At 42.2% G+C, this 14,308-nt stretch overlaps 1 protein-coding gene and 1 pseudogene across 9 annotated transcripts in view; one reads left to right on the top strand and one right to left on the bottom strand.

The window, feature by feature from the left end:
- Positions 1-14,308, top strand: part of CGNL1 (cingulin like 1) — a 176,124-nt gene that overhangs the window by 17,418 nt on the left and 144,398 nt on the right. The gene's annotated exons all lie outside the window — the stretch shown is intronic.
- Positions 13,693-13,792, bottom strand: LOC123574794 (U6 spliceosomal RNA; annotated as a pseudogene).

Below are 14,308 nucleotides of genomic sequence, written 5' to 3' on the forward strand. Positions count from 1 at the left end.
ACCTGATTGCCCAGTATTGGTGAATCAGGAATATAGAATATATAGAAGAGTGCGAATATGCCTGTTGGTGAGATGAAAGAATTATATGTGGTGGTATTTCCAAGTATAATTCTCTTCCATATAGAAAAATAAAATGGGTATTGAAGGCCTTTTTAATGGCAAGGGTGGAAGGAGGGGATGTAGACTGCTACCCTTACATTGTGCCATATTCTTCTTAATTCCCTTGCTCCAGGGTTCTGAGTTTGATTGTCATAAATCAAAAGAAAGAATGTTGTAACTGACATTTCTATTGAGTTACTTTTAACTTCTATACCCTTGGGTTTTAGCATTTAGACCTTCTGCAATGGCCACCGGATACCCACTTTATTCAGACAATGATAGTATCGTTGAGCTGTGGTAAGATCATTTCCTTTGGAACAAAATGAAAAGCTTTCAGTGTTCACAATTGGAGGAAAATGTAAAAGCTTAGTAGGCCTTCTCTGCTACAGGGTGAAGAGTCTGTATTTGAACACCATCCACTTTGCTCCTCTAATGTGCAGTGGAATGATTCCAGTGTGCTTTTGAAATGCAAAAAACAAGTGTACCTTTTCAGTGTGGGTGTGTGTGTGTACATATATGCGTGTGTGTGTTTAATGGGTTCTTCGATATACTTGGAAGAAAAGTAATATTTAACTAATCTTTTTTAAAAAGTAATAGAAAAGTAATATTTAAAGAAAAGTAATATTTAAATTATCTTTTTTTGGGGATAATTTTGGGATTCAAAGAACCTGAGATCATTGGTACGTTATGTTCCAGAGCAGACCTTGAGAGAAATCTTGAGAGACAGAGAAAAAAGAGAGAGAAAGCGCATGTGTTTCTGTGTGTGCGTAAATATTACTACAAAGACCAAATGTCATGCTCACTTGACATGATCTTAGTATATAACCTCCTCTGGTTTTCAGATAGTCTATATTACATCTGCAGTTTTTGTGGCTAAGTTGTATAATTTTACATGAATTCTGCATCTGCATCAGAAAGTATAATAAAAATTAATGATACTAATACTTCTGTGTCACTCAACAGTGCCTGATACTGTTCTAAGTACTTAACATGTATTAACTTTTTTGTTTGTTTGTTTTTAAAAAGCCAAAGCGTCTTGTCACTCTATCACCCAGGCTGGAGTGCAGTGGCACGATCATGGTTCACTGCAGCCTCAACCTCCTAGGCTCAAGCCATCCTCCCATCTCAACATACAGAGTAGCTGGGACCACAGGCCTGTGCCACCACATGAGGCTAATTTTTTTTTTTTTTTTTTTTTAGACAGAGTTTCGCTCTCGTTTCCCAGGCTGAAGTGCAATGGCGCGATCTCGGTTCACCACAACCTCCGCCTCCTGGGTTAAAGTGATTCTCTTGCCTCAGCCTCCTGAGTAGCTGGGATTACAGGCACATGCCACCGCACCCAGCTAATTTTTTGTATTTTTAGTAGAGATGAGGTTTCTCCACGTTGGCCAGGCTGGTCTCGAACTCCTGACCTCAGGTGATCCACCGCCTTGGCCTCCCAGAGTGCTGGGGTTACAGGTGTGAGCCACCGCGCCTGGCTCATTTGGTTCTTAAAATAACGCTGTCGATTCCATTTTTACCAAGGAACTGAGATACAGAGAGATTAAGTAACTTGCCTAAGGTGACTTAACTAGTAAATGGTGGGGGTGGGTTCAAAATCAGGCAGTTTGCTTTTTCTTATTTGAAGCCACAATTCATGAGAATTGAGCCCATTCTCAAATGTACAGGTTAGTCTTGTAAATTGGAGGCTATTGTATCAGTGTTACAAATGACCTATTGTAATCTCCCATCCAAGTACTAACCAGATCTGACCCTGCTTAGTGTCCACAGTCAGGAGCATTCCGAGTGGTGTGACTGGAGAAGATGTTACATGATCTGAGCCCCTTGCTTCATGAGCAACATTTTCAGTCACTACACAGTAAGCATGTACTTAAACAATTATCTGGCCGGGCGCAGTGGCTCATGCCTGTAATCCCAGTACTTTGGGAGGCTGAGGTGGGCAGATCACTCGAGACCAGCCTGGCCAATATGGTGAAACCCTGTCTCTACTAAAAAATACAAAAATTAGCTGGGTGTGGTGGTGTGTGCCTGTAATCCCAGCTATTTGGGAAGTTGAAGTAGGAGAATTGCTTGAACCCAGGAGGTGGAGGTTGTGGTGAGCCGAGATCATGCCACTGCACTCCAGCCTGGGTAACAGAGTGAGACTCTGTCTCAAAAAACAAAAAACAAAAAAAAACCCAAAAAACCCAATTATTTTAATTTTAAATCTGAACTGCATTAAAAGGTAGTAAATTTAGCTAGTCAACATGAATAACTTTTAACAGAGTGTTAGTTGTCTCTTCTGTTTCCTTAGGGAAGAAAGATAAGTTCCTTCAGTTCCCAAATGAGTCCTCAATTCAACATGAGTGATTTCACCAGAATAAAATCTTCCTGCTTCTGCAAAAAGCAGCTTATGCTTTCTGAAGCTAAATAATCCCAATGTGTGACTTCTGCCAGTTTGTTTTCTTTGAAACCTCAGCAGCAGCATAACTAGTGATTCATCCTTCTTGAAATGAATGTTGTGATTCGTGTTATGCACAGACGGCTACTGAATGCCCAGGTCACAGCCTTTGCGTCTGGCCTTGACTTGTTAATAAGAACAGGAGATGGGCGAGGTGTATTGCACAGTGATTAAGGGCTTAAAGCTAAGAGCAGTGCCTGGTACCAAGTGAGACATCAGTAGAACTTTGCTGCTGCTATTTTTGCTGTTGTATATTGGGCTCTGCCCTGTGCTGGGCATCATGTTAAGCACTCTATGTGCATTGCCTAATTTAATTCTCATCACATTCCCATCAAGTAGGGGATGGTTTTGTTTTTATCCTCATTTTCAAATGTAGAAACTGAAGCTTAAGGTTAAGATGTTTGCCCAAGACCATGCAGCTGCTAAGTGGTTAGCACTATGGTACAAACTGAGTTAAACGTTTTTTTTTTTTTTTAAAGTAAAAAGTTCATAAATTATAATGCAAAGAATCTTCTAGAAGTTTTCTTGTGCTTCCCCTAGTTGTTATTTTTCAACAAAGTTGCCTACTATTCTGTTTCTATCACCACAGATAAGCTTTGGCTGTTCTTGAACTTCATAAAAGCAGAATCATATTCATACAGTATGTATTCTTTGTATTTGACTTTTTTTACTTAGTATTATGTTTGTGAAATTCATCCATTGATGTGAAATACATGGATTTGCATGTAGCAATAATTTGTTTTTTCTCATTGCTAAATATATTGCTACATTTCTTATTGTATAGTTTAATGTCCAAGTATGCCTCAGTAATTGGTCTCAAAAAAAAAGCTGCATACATATACAAAGCATGTACAAGAATGAACAGAGAGTAATTCTACTGTTGATGGACTTTGGTTGTTTTTGGTTCTTGGCTGTTATTAATTGTTCTCTCTCTCTCTCTCTCTTTTTTTTTTGAAACAAAGTCTCCTCTATTGCCCAGGCTTGAGTGCAGTAGTGCAATCTCAGCTCACTAAAACCTCCGCCTCCCGGGTTCAGGCGATTCTTCTGCCTCAGCCTCCCAAGTAGCTGGGGCTACAGGTACACACCACCATGCCTGGCTAATTTTTTATTTTTAATAGAGACAGGGTTTCGCCATGTTGGCCAGGCTGGTCTTGAACTCCTACCTCTAGTGATCCACCTGCCTTGCCCTCCCAAAGTGCTGGGATTATAGGTGTGAGCCGCCATATGCCTAATTGTGTTCATTCTTGTACATGCTTTGTATATGTATGTGGCTCCTTGAGTATATTTCTAGGTCAGCACTGCTGGGTCTTAATAGGGGTGGAGCTGTGTTCTATACTGTGAAACTGTTTTCTTTTTTTTTTTTTTTTTTTTTGAGATGGAGTCTCGCTCTGTCGCCCAGGCTGGAGTGCAGTGGCCGGATCTCAGCTCACTGCAAGCTCCGCCTCCCGGGTTTACGCCATTCTCCTGCCTCAGCCTCCCGAGTAGCTGGGACTACAGGTGCCCGCCACCTCGCCCGGCTAGTTTTTTGTATTTTTTAGTAGAGACGGGGTTTCACTGTGTTAGCCAGGAAGGTCTCGATCTCCTGACCTCGTGATCCGCCCGTCTCGGCCTCCCAAAATGCTGGGATTACAGGCTTGAGCCACCATGTGAAACTGTTTTCTACACTCCCACCTAGCAGAGGGTTCCAGTGGCTCTGGTGTCAACACTGTATTGCCTATCATCTTCATTTCCATCATTCTGGTGGGTGTGTGGTAGAATTGCATTGTATCAAACTTGATATGGATTCTGATTCCATAGCCTATAGACTTACCCTGGTAATAACAATTTTAACAATTACAGTGCTCTAGCTATCTGGAAGGTGTTGTGCTGATACGTAATGATGAATATAACTTGATTTCTGCCCTCTAGGAGTTTATAGTCCAGGAGAAGAGAAAGACTCAGAAATCATATAATCATAGTCCAATATAGAATCCATGCATAGGGCACTGTTGGAGCACTGGGAGAGATTACATCAATCTGTGGGTTCAGGGCATGGTTCCCTAAAGTCTTGCAGAAAGAAGTCAGTCTTCTGGGACGTGGCTTCTTCGGGAAGGTGACGTTTAACCTGAGGCTAGGGGGGATGAAAATATAGGCATGTGAAGAGGAATGGATCAGAAGCCCACGTAGCCACAGGGAGGAAGTAAACAGGTGATGGTAGACTGAGGTCAAAGAGCCCTGTAGTCCGTGGTCTCTAAACCATTGCTGGCCTTGAAGCAGAGAGCCAATGTTGCTATAAAGCCATCAAAAGTGTTCTCTGCCTGGCTACACTAACCATTAGTCCACCTGGTGGAGACAGCCATATTCTTATGAATTCTAGGAACACAAGGAAGGAGCTATCACCATGCCTTTGAGTGTGGCCTACTTGGGGAGAGAGAGAAAACATGGCTGGAGCTCCTTCCTGTAACAGGGCCAAGGAACCCATGGTTCTTCACCTGGAGAAGAGGGAGGGAAGCAGAGACTGCCCAGCTAGCAGTAGGAGAGGAAGTCTGTACCCTTCTCCCTATTATATGGTTTCTTTGGTATTTACATTTCTGCCATTCAAATGTGTCGTTTGAACACATCTTCACTGGATTAGCAAGAAAATGAGAGAATGCATTGCTGGCTGTGACCTACTTGTTAAACTTTTCTCAAAAGGTTGCACGTTACTGCTATGCTATAAAGTAATAAAGTATTCTCGCTATGATTTAAAAGTGTGTATGTTTACATGCACATTATTTTGAGAGAATATTTTATCATGATATTTCTGAATCATGAAATGTGGAAATGTTAGAGCTGGGATGGGCTGTCAGGATGAGTGAGCCCAATCCCCTCTTTTTATAGGTAAGGAAACAGGCACCAGGCATGTTGAAAGACTTGCTCAGGTCAAGTGGTGAGTGCGTGGCAGAGCTGAGTGTAGGAACGGGCTGTACACCAACTCATAGCTTTTAAGACACAATGATTAGGCCTTGGTATAAGCAAAGCCCAGAGCGATGAGAAGTGGGGTTTCCGAAGACGATCTGGGGACTGATTTACATTGATCTTCACAAGAAGATCAAAGGTCAGTGTTGTGGATCATGTCTCCTTGGAGAGCTGTGAGAAGCGCTCAGAGGGTTAGAGGAGGTAGGAAATAGAAGGTGGGCTTTTTAGGGAAGGCCTTTTTGGGAAGGTGATATTGAACCTGAGACTAGGGGGAAAGAAAACATAGGCATGTGAGGAAGAGCAGACCAGAAGCCCGTGTAGCTGCAGGGGGAAGTGAACAGGGGATGGTAGACTGAGGTCAAAAAGCCCTGGAGTCTGTGGCATTTGTAAACCATTGCTGGCTTTGAAGCAGGGAGCCAATGTTGCTATGAAGCAGTCAACACGGTTCTCCTCCACCATCAGCCTGTGACCCACAGGGGACCCGCAGGCCTTTGTGGAGGCTGCCTCCATTTGGCGGAGTGGCAGTGTTGGAGAAAATGGTATTACTGACTCCTGAATTAGGATGCTCCCGATCCTAACTCTCTCAGTATCTCGTCTTGCGAATTACTAAGACCGGGTCCTTAAGATGTCTTACTTATTTTTTGATGTACATTTTATACATTAATTTTTATAGTGCTTCATAAGCTAATTTTTAAATTATAAAAGTAATAGAATCACTTTACAGAAACCAGAAAAAGGAGAAAAACCCCCCACGATAATTTTATTATTTAATTTTTTCCCATAGTTTTAATTGTGGGGTATAGATTATTTTATGTTATTCCTGTGTCCTTTGACATGTCACGAGCCTTTTTTTCTTGATTATGTAGTCTTTATCACTATTTTATTATTTGTAGAATATGAAGTGGAACACCTTGTACTACTTAAATTTCTTCCTTTCTTTTCTTTTTTTTGAGATGGAGTCTTGCTCTGTCGCCCAGGCTGGAGTACAATGGTGTTGTCTCGGCTCACTGCAATCTCTGCCTCCTGAGTTCAAGCCATTTTCCTGTCACAGCCTCCCGAGTAGCTGGGATTACAGGTGCGTGCCACCACGCCTGGCTAATTTTTGTGTTTTTAGTAGAGACGGGGTTTCACCATGTTGGTCAGGCTAGTCTTGAACTCCTGACCTCAAGATCTGCCTGCCTTGGACTCCCAAAATGCTGGAATTACAGGCGTGAGCCACCGCACCCAGCACCATTTAAATTTCAATCTTTTTTTCACTTTTAATTGTAATGATTAAAAAAAAAAAAGATGCTTATTGTAAAGCATTTGGAAAATACAGAAAAGTATAAGATGAAAATTAAAAACTTTTCAGTTCTATCATGAAGATAAACACCTGTTAATATTTGGGTATATTTCCTCTTTCCCCTCTGCTTTTCTTTACATATATATATATATATATATATATATATATATATATGCTTTTCTTTCCTTTTTTGTTCTTTGAATGCAAATTGGGGTTGTTTCCTGCAAGCAAGTTACTGTTAATGGGGATTTTGGATGGCCGTATAATGAAATAGGAAAACGATGAATGGAAGCCCAGGAAGAAAGACTAAGTGGTATTATAGGTTTGTATTATATCGCTGTTTTCCTGTTCTATTTGGAGGAAGAGGGAAAGGGGAAAGGAAGCCAGCCCTTATTGTGTGCCTGCCATGCACCTGGTCCTGCAGTGCTGGGAAGTACTGTGTGCTCCGGCTCCCAGAGAAGCAAACGCTGGCACCGTGGGAAAGTGGGACCCTCGCGGCAGCGTGTTATTTGAAAAACCAGTCTTTCAAACGTAATAACTGAGCATGTTGGAAAACCAGGCTGGAGTCATGGTGTAAACTGAGTTGACTCAAACCGGCAGGTTGTTGGGAAGGTACATATACCTCTATTGTTTTAACCCACTTGAAGATTAACACGTGGGAACAGCATTTTGAATAGAGAACACAGTACTTTATCATTTGGTGCAGAGGCCTTGTATTTTTAACAAAAATTGCCCCAAAGTTTCCTCCAAATGCATTAAGTCCATGTTTTTGTTGTTTAACCATGAATATTTTTAAAAAATTTATTATTTTGAAAATCCACGCTCTTTAAATTTTATTTTTGCTCTCATAAATTCTTCTTTCCTTTTATTTTTAGTTGGCACATAATTGTACATACTTATGGGATAACAAAGTGATATTTTGATACATGTATACAGTGTGTGATGATCATTAATAGAGGATTGGCTAAATTAGGATTTATATAAAGCACTCAGAGGGGTGGAGGAAGCAGTAAGATAGAAGGTGGGCTTTTTAGGGAAGTCCTTTAGGGTGATTAATATATTCATCACCTCAAACATTTGTCAGTCCTTTGCATTGTGAACATTTGAAATCTATCTTCTAGCTATTTGAAAATGTGCAATAAATTATTAACTTATTTCTCCTATCTAGCTGTAACTTTGTTCACCAACTTCTTCCTATCCTCCCCTCTTCCCTACCTTTCCTAGCCTCTAATAACTATGATTCCACGCTCTACTTCTTTAATATTTAATTGAATCCCCAAATTCTAATTGTAGTCCATATTTGAATACTCTGTATTATTGGTCACAATTTTGGTTGATTAGTTTTTGAAAAGTAGAATCTTGTTTTTTGAAGCCATGCTTAATCACCTGAAGACCCAGGTCATCTATAGTTTTTTTTTTTTTTGCTAACAAAATTCTGTATGGGGAAAATAGGAAAAATAAATACACAAGAAAGACACAAGAAATGGACAGTGCTACAATTCTGATTTTACATCTTCATGACAATGAGTAAAGATCTCTGAGTTTTGTCTTCAGAGCGGAGTATGGAATCTGTCCATTGAGGATTGCAGGCCGAGTGCAGGGGCTCATGCCTGTAATCCTAGCACTTTGGGAGGGGAGCCTCCAGCATTGAGGCTGGAGGATTGCTTGAGCTCAGGAGTTTGAGACCAGCCTGGGCAACATGGTGAGACCCCATCTCTATGAAAACTTAGACCCTAAATAAAACTCACTATTTTCATTCTTATTAATCTTGTTTGTTATTGGAGATATCCTTAGAGGCTCTAGGTATGTAAGTCTCCTTGTTCCTACACTATATAGCTGTAGAAATTGCTGTATTTCTAATACCTTTTTTTTTTTTTTTAAATGGGGTCTCACTCTGTCACCAAAGTGGGAGTGCAGTGGCATAATCATAGCTAACTGCAGCTTCAAACTCCTGGGCCCAAGCCATCTTCCTACCTCAGCCTCTCCAGTAGTTGGGAGTACAGGTGTGCACCATCATGCCTAGTCAAGTTTTAAATTTTTTGTTTGTAGAGATGGGGGTCTTGCTATATTGGCCAGGCTGGTCTTGAACTCCTGACCTCAGGCCTGTCTCGGCCTCTCAAAGTGCTGGGATTATAGGCGTGAGCTGTTGCACCCAGCCTCTTCTCATTCTTATGACTGCTTATTGTGGTTCTTTTGTCACTTTCTGTAACTGATACTGTTAGTAGCTCATGCTTTTGTTGCTTCTGCTTGGCTTTGGGCTAAGGATTATAACTTCCATCTGTGTTAAGTTGTGTGTGAAGGAAGCTGAGTTTGAATTGTGTTTTTTGCTGGGTGCTGTGCTTGAGACAGCTTGTTGCCGAAAAAGAAAATGGTAGGCTTCGCAGCACACACAGTTTTGGATGCTCAAAGCCCATTTGAGCTTCCAGTCACTTTTTTTCTGTCTTATTATAAAAATAATACATGTTTGTGTGGGCATGGTGGCTCACACCTCTAATCTCAGCATTTTGGGAGGCCAAGGCGGGCGGATCATCTAGGTCGGGAGTTGGAGACCAGCCTTGCTAACCTGGTGAAACCCTGTCTCTACTAAAAATACAAAAATTAGCCAGATGTGGTGGTGCCTGCCTGTATTCCCAACTACTTGGGAGGCTGAGGCAGGAGAATCGCTTGAACTTAGGAGCTAGAGGTTGCAGTGAGCCAGGATTGCACCACTGTACTCCAGCCTAGGCGACAGAGTGAGACTCTGTCTCAAATTAAAAAAAAAAAAAAAAAAAAAAAAAAAATATGCCTGTTTGCAATGAAAATTGAAGCATTACAGAAATATGTTATTTAAATGAAAGGTACTCTGTTTTATCATCTCTAGTCATAACTACTCTTTAAGGATTTGATAAACTTTTTTAGATTTTTCTGTAACTTTATATTATTTTAGAGAGATGGGGTTACTCTGTTATTTTGGTACTAATTTTTGTATTTTTAACAATATATTTGGATACTTTCTATGGCTGTGTATATAAATTTTTGTTGGTTGTTTTTAATAACTTCCTGGTGTTCCATATATCTATGGCATAGATCTATCATAATTTAGCCAATCTTCTATTAATGGATATTTGGACTATTATAAATACCTCATATATAAGTATTTGTACTCTATGATGTGTGTGTAGAATTCTTCTGGTCAGAGTTAATTACTGGAAGTAGAATTGGATGATGTATACATTGAGCCACCATGCCCAGCTGCCTTTTTCTTTTCTAAATGCAGAATTTTAGGCCTCAACTCCAAACCATGCATCAGAATTTCCAAGAATGGGTCTCAGGGATGTGAATTTTTAAAAAGTTCCCAAGTGATTCTGCTGGCGCCCCAGTTCTAGCATGCCTAAGACATTTCCTTGCCACCTCGAATGTTCAGTTCAAAGGTGGATGGTTCTGGAAAATTGTTCAAAACAGCTTCAACCTGATGAAGTGTTTAGTTGTCCTTGAAGAATAATTTCATTTGAGCCTTCATCCTTTAATAACTATCCTTTTTTCTACTACCAATTCTTCTGAACTTAGTAGCGCTCCAAATTGGCTCATTCTCAAATTCCCTTATTACGCATTTTGTGGTAAAGACTGCTAATTTTATATCCGGTGCCTGTTTCTCCTCTTCTTCTTCAGTACCCAAAAGCTTGATTTTTTTTGGAGGATGTACAGTGTGCCACGCCAAAAGACAGTATTTCCAAGCCTCCTCTTCTCCTGTTCATGGGCTAGTGAGTTAAGCTCTAGTAAGTGAAATGCGAAGGCTTGTGGAAAGGTTCCAGGGACTGACTTCTATGGGTAATGTACCCTATTTCTTTTTCTCTGTCCTTCTACGTACTGCTTGGAATATGGACACAATGGCTGAAGTCCAGCAGCCATCTTGGATCGTGAGGTCACCATGAAGATGGAAGCCACGTGATATGGCTTGGGCGTTTTGTCCCCTGTAAATCTCATGTTGAATTGTAATCCCCCATGTTGAGGTGGGGCCTGGTGGGAGGTGTTTGGGTCGTGGGAGTAGATCCCTCATGAATGGCTTGGTGCCTTCCCCATGGTGAGTGAGTGAGTTCTTGTTCTATTTCATGTGAGAGCCGGTTGCTTAAAAGAGTGTGGCACCTCTGTTGCTCCTGCTCTTGCCATGTGGCATGCCTGTTCCCTCTTTACCTTCTGCCATGAGTGAAAGCTTCCTGAGGCCTCACTAGAAGCTGAGCAGATGCTGGTACCATGCTTGTACAGCCTGCAGAACCGTGAGCCAAATAAACCTCTTTTCTTTATAAATTACCCAGCCTCGGGTATTCCTTTACAGCAATGCCAAATGGACTAGCACACCATGCTCTAAGTAAGTAGGGCATAAAGAAAGGAGCCTGGATCCCTAATGACCGCAGAGCCATGATCCCAACCCTGGACTGCTTGCCTCCACACTTCTATCTTATTGGTTAAGCCAAAATTATTTTGGATTTTCCATTACATGCAGCAGAACCTAACCCAAGGAATACCCCTGCTCTCTGTTGGTTTCACAGTGTGTCTCCAACACCATCTTGAAGGTGCAGTGACTTGCACATAGTAGGTGCTTGGTAAGTGTTTGACAAGTTAAGTACCCAGTGGCATTGAGGTAAAGAGTTCAAAGGCTTCAACTGCTCTGACCTCTGCCCTTTTCTGCCTTAGATTAAGTTACTCATGGGGACCTTTTGTTTTTTGCCATCTCACCCCCAGGAAGGTATTTCCCAGCCCTCAGTGCAGGGGTTTAGGGCTACAGGCTTGAATCATTTTGACAAGACAGCAGGCAGAAGACATCGGAGATTCTAACTGCATACATGCATTATTTCAAATGAAAATATAAGGGGTGGGAACTTTTCTGAATCTTCTAGAGAAATTGGAGGTGGTGGTTCAAATGATGTCAGAAAAGGCCACCATCGAATCCTTTGCTATCGTTTGGAGGCTGTACTTTCCACAGTGCTTGCCAGGACTTGATGTCAGGGAAGTCTTTCAAGGAGCCTTGATTGCCAGCTATTGACGAAGGGGTCTGTCTGCTCAGTTGCAACCTCCATGGTGGTCTTGGCCAGACCAGCCTGCCCCTGACTCATGCTAAGCTTTGTCAGCCAGGTTGAAACGCCCCTCTTTGGGGCCCAGGACAACGTGCTGGTTTCCTGGAAGCATTTGGGCCAAGACTCTGCCGCTAAGAAAATGATACTGTTTTTGCAAGCATGGAGGTGTGTTTAAAATGCTTTCCCCGCCCCCAACAACAGTAAAGTTCCATGCAAAGAAATAGGAGGTTAAAAACCACCTCCCAAACCCAGAAAACAGAATGCAAAACCTGGGAGGCGAATTAACTCTTTACTGATGCCAAGGAGTTTATTTCAAAACAGGATTCATTGACTGCAGGGATTTGGAGTCTGCCCTCCTGTGTGCCCACTGAGAGCAATGGGCAGAGGCTGACCCGCAGCCCTTTGTGGGGAAAAGTAAATTCCATGGCAGACCTCAGTGGCTGAAGGCTCTTTGCTTCTCCTGGAAATAATTAGAAAAATACGTACTCTTTGAAAGGCAACATCTGGCTGGCTGGAGGCAGGCTGGAAAATACTCAATCTAAATAGATGGAGGTGACATTGTGCAGAAGGAAAGAAACATCCCGGGGGAGTGTCCGATGGGTTTTAATGGCCGTGTCTAGAGAGGCACCTCTGCTCTGTCCCAGGGCTGGCTGCTTCCCTGGATCTGGGGGTTGCCCCTGCCTTTTAGAGGACAGATGCACAGCCCCAGAGCCCGGTTACCTCCTCTGACCCCCTCCAAGCCTTCCACAGAGGAAAGGGGCCTCCCATAGCACCAGCTGATGCCCAGAGCCAAGAGTTTGCTGCCCAGGGAGTACCCTGGTCTAGTGCTGGGTGTCAGACTTGACTTTTCATCTACTTCCAGTGCAATTCAAGGTGTTGATTGTGACTGCTGGAACTGTCTTTTCCTTCTCAGCCCTTTCTCAAGGCTGCCTGTGTGCTTGTTCTTATTAACCAAGCCCAGAAGCCAGGGACCTGGAAGCCTGGCAGTATTTCCAGGAGAGTAGCTTATTTCTCTCACTTGCTTCTCCCTCCTGAGCTTGGAAGGGCCCAGCTTTGGACCTCTTGAAACACCAGGGCAAATTTTCCCCCCTCTTTCAATTTACATCTACCTGCTGGTGAAAAAAGCAGAACAACATCGTCATGGATTTATGAATGTTCGGGGTTTTAAAAATGTTTTGTAGCATGTAAGATATTTTCAAGTGAAGAATGCAGTTCTAATAAATTCAATGAACCTGTCACGGGTTTTCTGAAACCAAGTTTCTATGAAAAACTATGGTGATGACATGTTGAAGGTGCTTATTGAAAAATATGGGTCCTTGTAGTGAACATTTTTGCAAAGGGTGCATCTTCACACAGAAATACTTTCACTAGCAGCTTTGTTTAGTTATTCTGCAGCTACTTGACTGTGGGTTCCCAGAGAGCCCTGAGGCAACCTTTATAAAAGGCTTAGGTTTGACTTCTCTTTGGTCAGTTCAGCTTTTGCGCACCCTAAGAAGGCTCAGAGAACACCAAATTTCTTCCAAGTAAAGAGGTCGTGGAGTAAATCTTTGGAGGATCTCAAGAGGGGCAGCCTGCTTTTGAACAGTCATTAGCCTAATATGGGTAAATTCCTATTAATCATGTTGAGAGGAGACTTGGTAATCAAGTTCGTGTGGAATTGGGAGATTAAAAGGGCTGGGAGTCCTTGGAGCTGTAAGACCCCTGAAGCTCCAACTCTGCTACTTGCTTGCTGTGTAATCTTGGGTAAGAAATCACTTGACCTTTCTGAGCCTTGATTTCCTTGCCTGTAAAATGGGAATACTAATCATTGCACACCATACTGTCTTTCTATGTGAATTAACAAAGCCACATTTGTATTGGTGCTTTTTTTTCATTTCTTTTCTTGAAATATGAGATGCTTCATGAATTTGCATGTCATCTTTGTGCAAGGGACATGCTAATCTCTGCTGTTTTAATTTTAGTGTATGTGCTGCTGAAGTGAGCCTGTATTGGTGCTTTCTAAACTGTAAAGTGCTGTGTACACATTAGGCGTTAAGATGATGGCTGCCTTTTTCACTTCACCCACCCCATTGCCTCCATTGTCGATGATGACATCAGCATCATTGTTTCCCTACTCTGGATGGGGGCTGCTGTCTGTCTCACACTCTGAATCGGGTGTCTCATTCCTCCCATCACTCTGCCATTGACTTTGGGCTACCCTTAGGTGCTGCTTCCAGTTTGGGAGCTGTGTGTGACCTTTGCGTTTTCCGGCCTTCAGGTAAGATTTTTTTTTCTTTCTTTGAGACAGAGTCTCAAAGAAAAAAAATGGGTTTTAATGGCCGTGTCTAGAGAGGTAGAGAGGCACCCCTCTGTTGCCCAGGCTGGAGTGCAGTGGCGCGATCTTGGCTCACTGCAAGCTCTGTCTCCCAGTTCATGCCATTCTCCTGACTCAACCTCCCAAGTAGCTGGGACTACAGGCGCCCACCACCACGCCCGGCTAATTTTTTGTATTTTTAGTAC

The sequence above is a fragment of the Macaca fascicularis genome, chromosome 7 (genome assembly GCF_037993035.2).
Source record: "Macaca fascicularis isolate 582-1 chromosome 7, T2T-MFA8v1.1".
NCBI classification, from domain to species: Eukaryota; Metazoa; Chordata; class Mammalia; order Primates; family Cercopithecidae; genus Macaca; species Macaca fascicularis.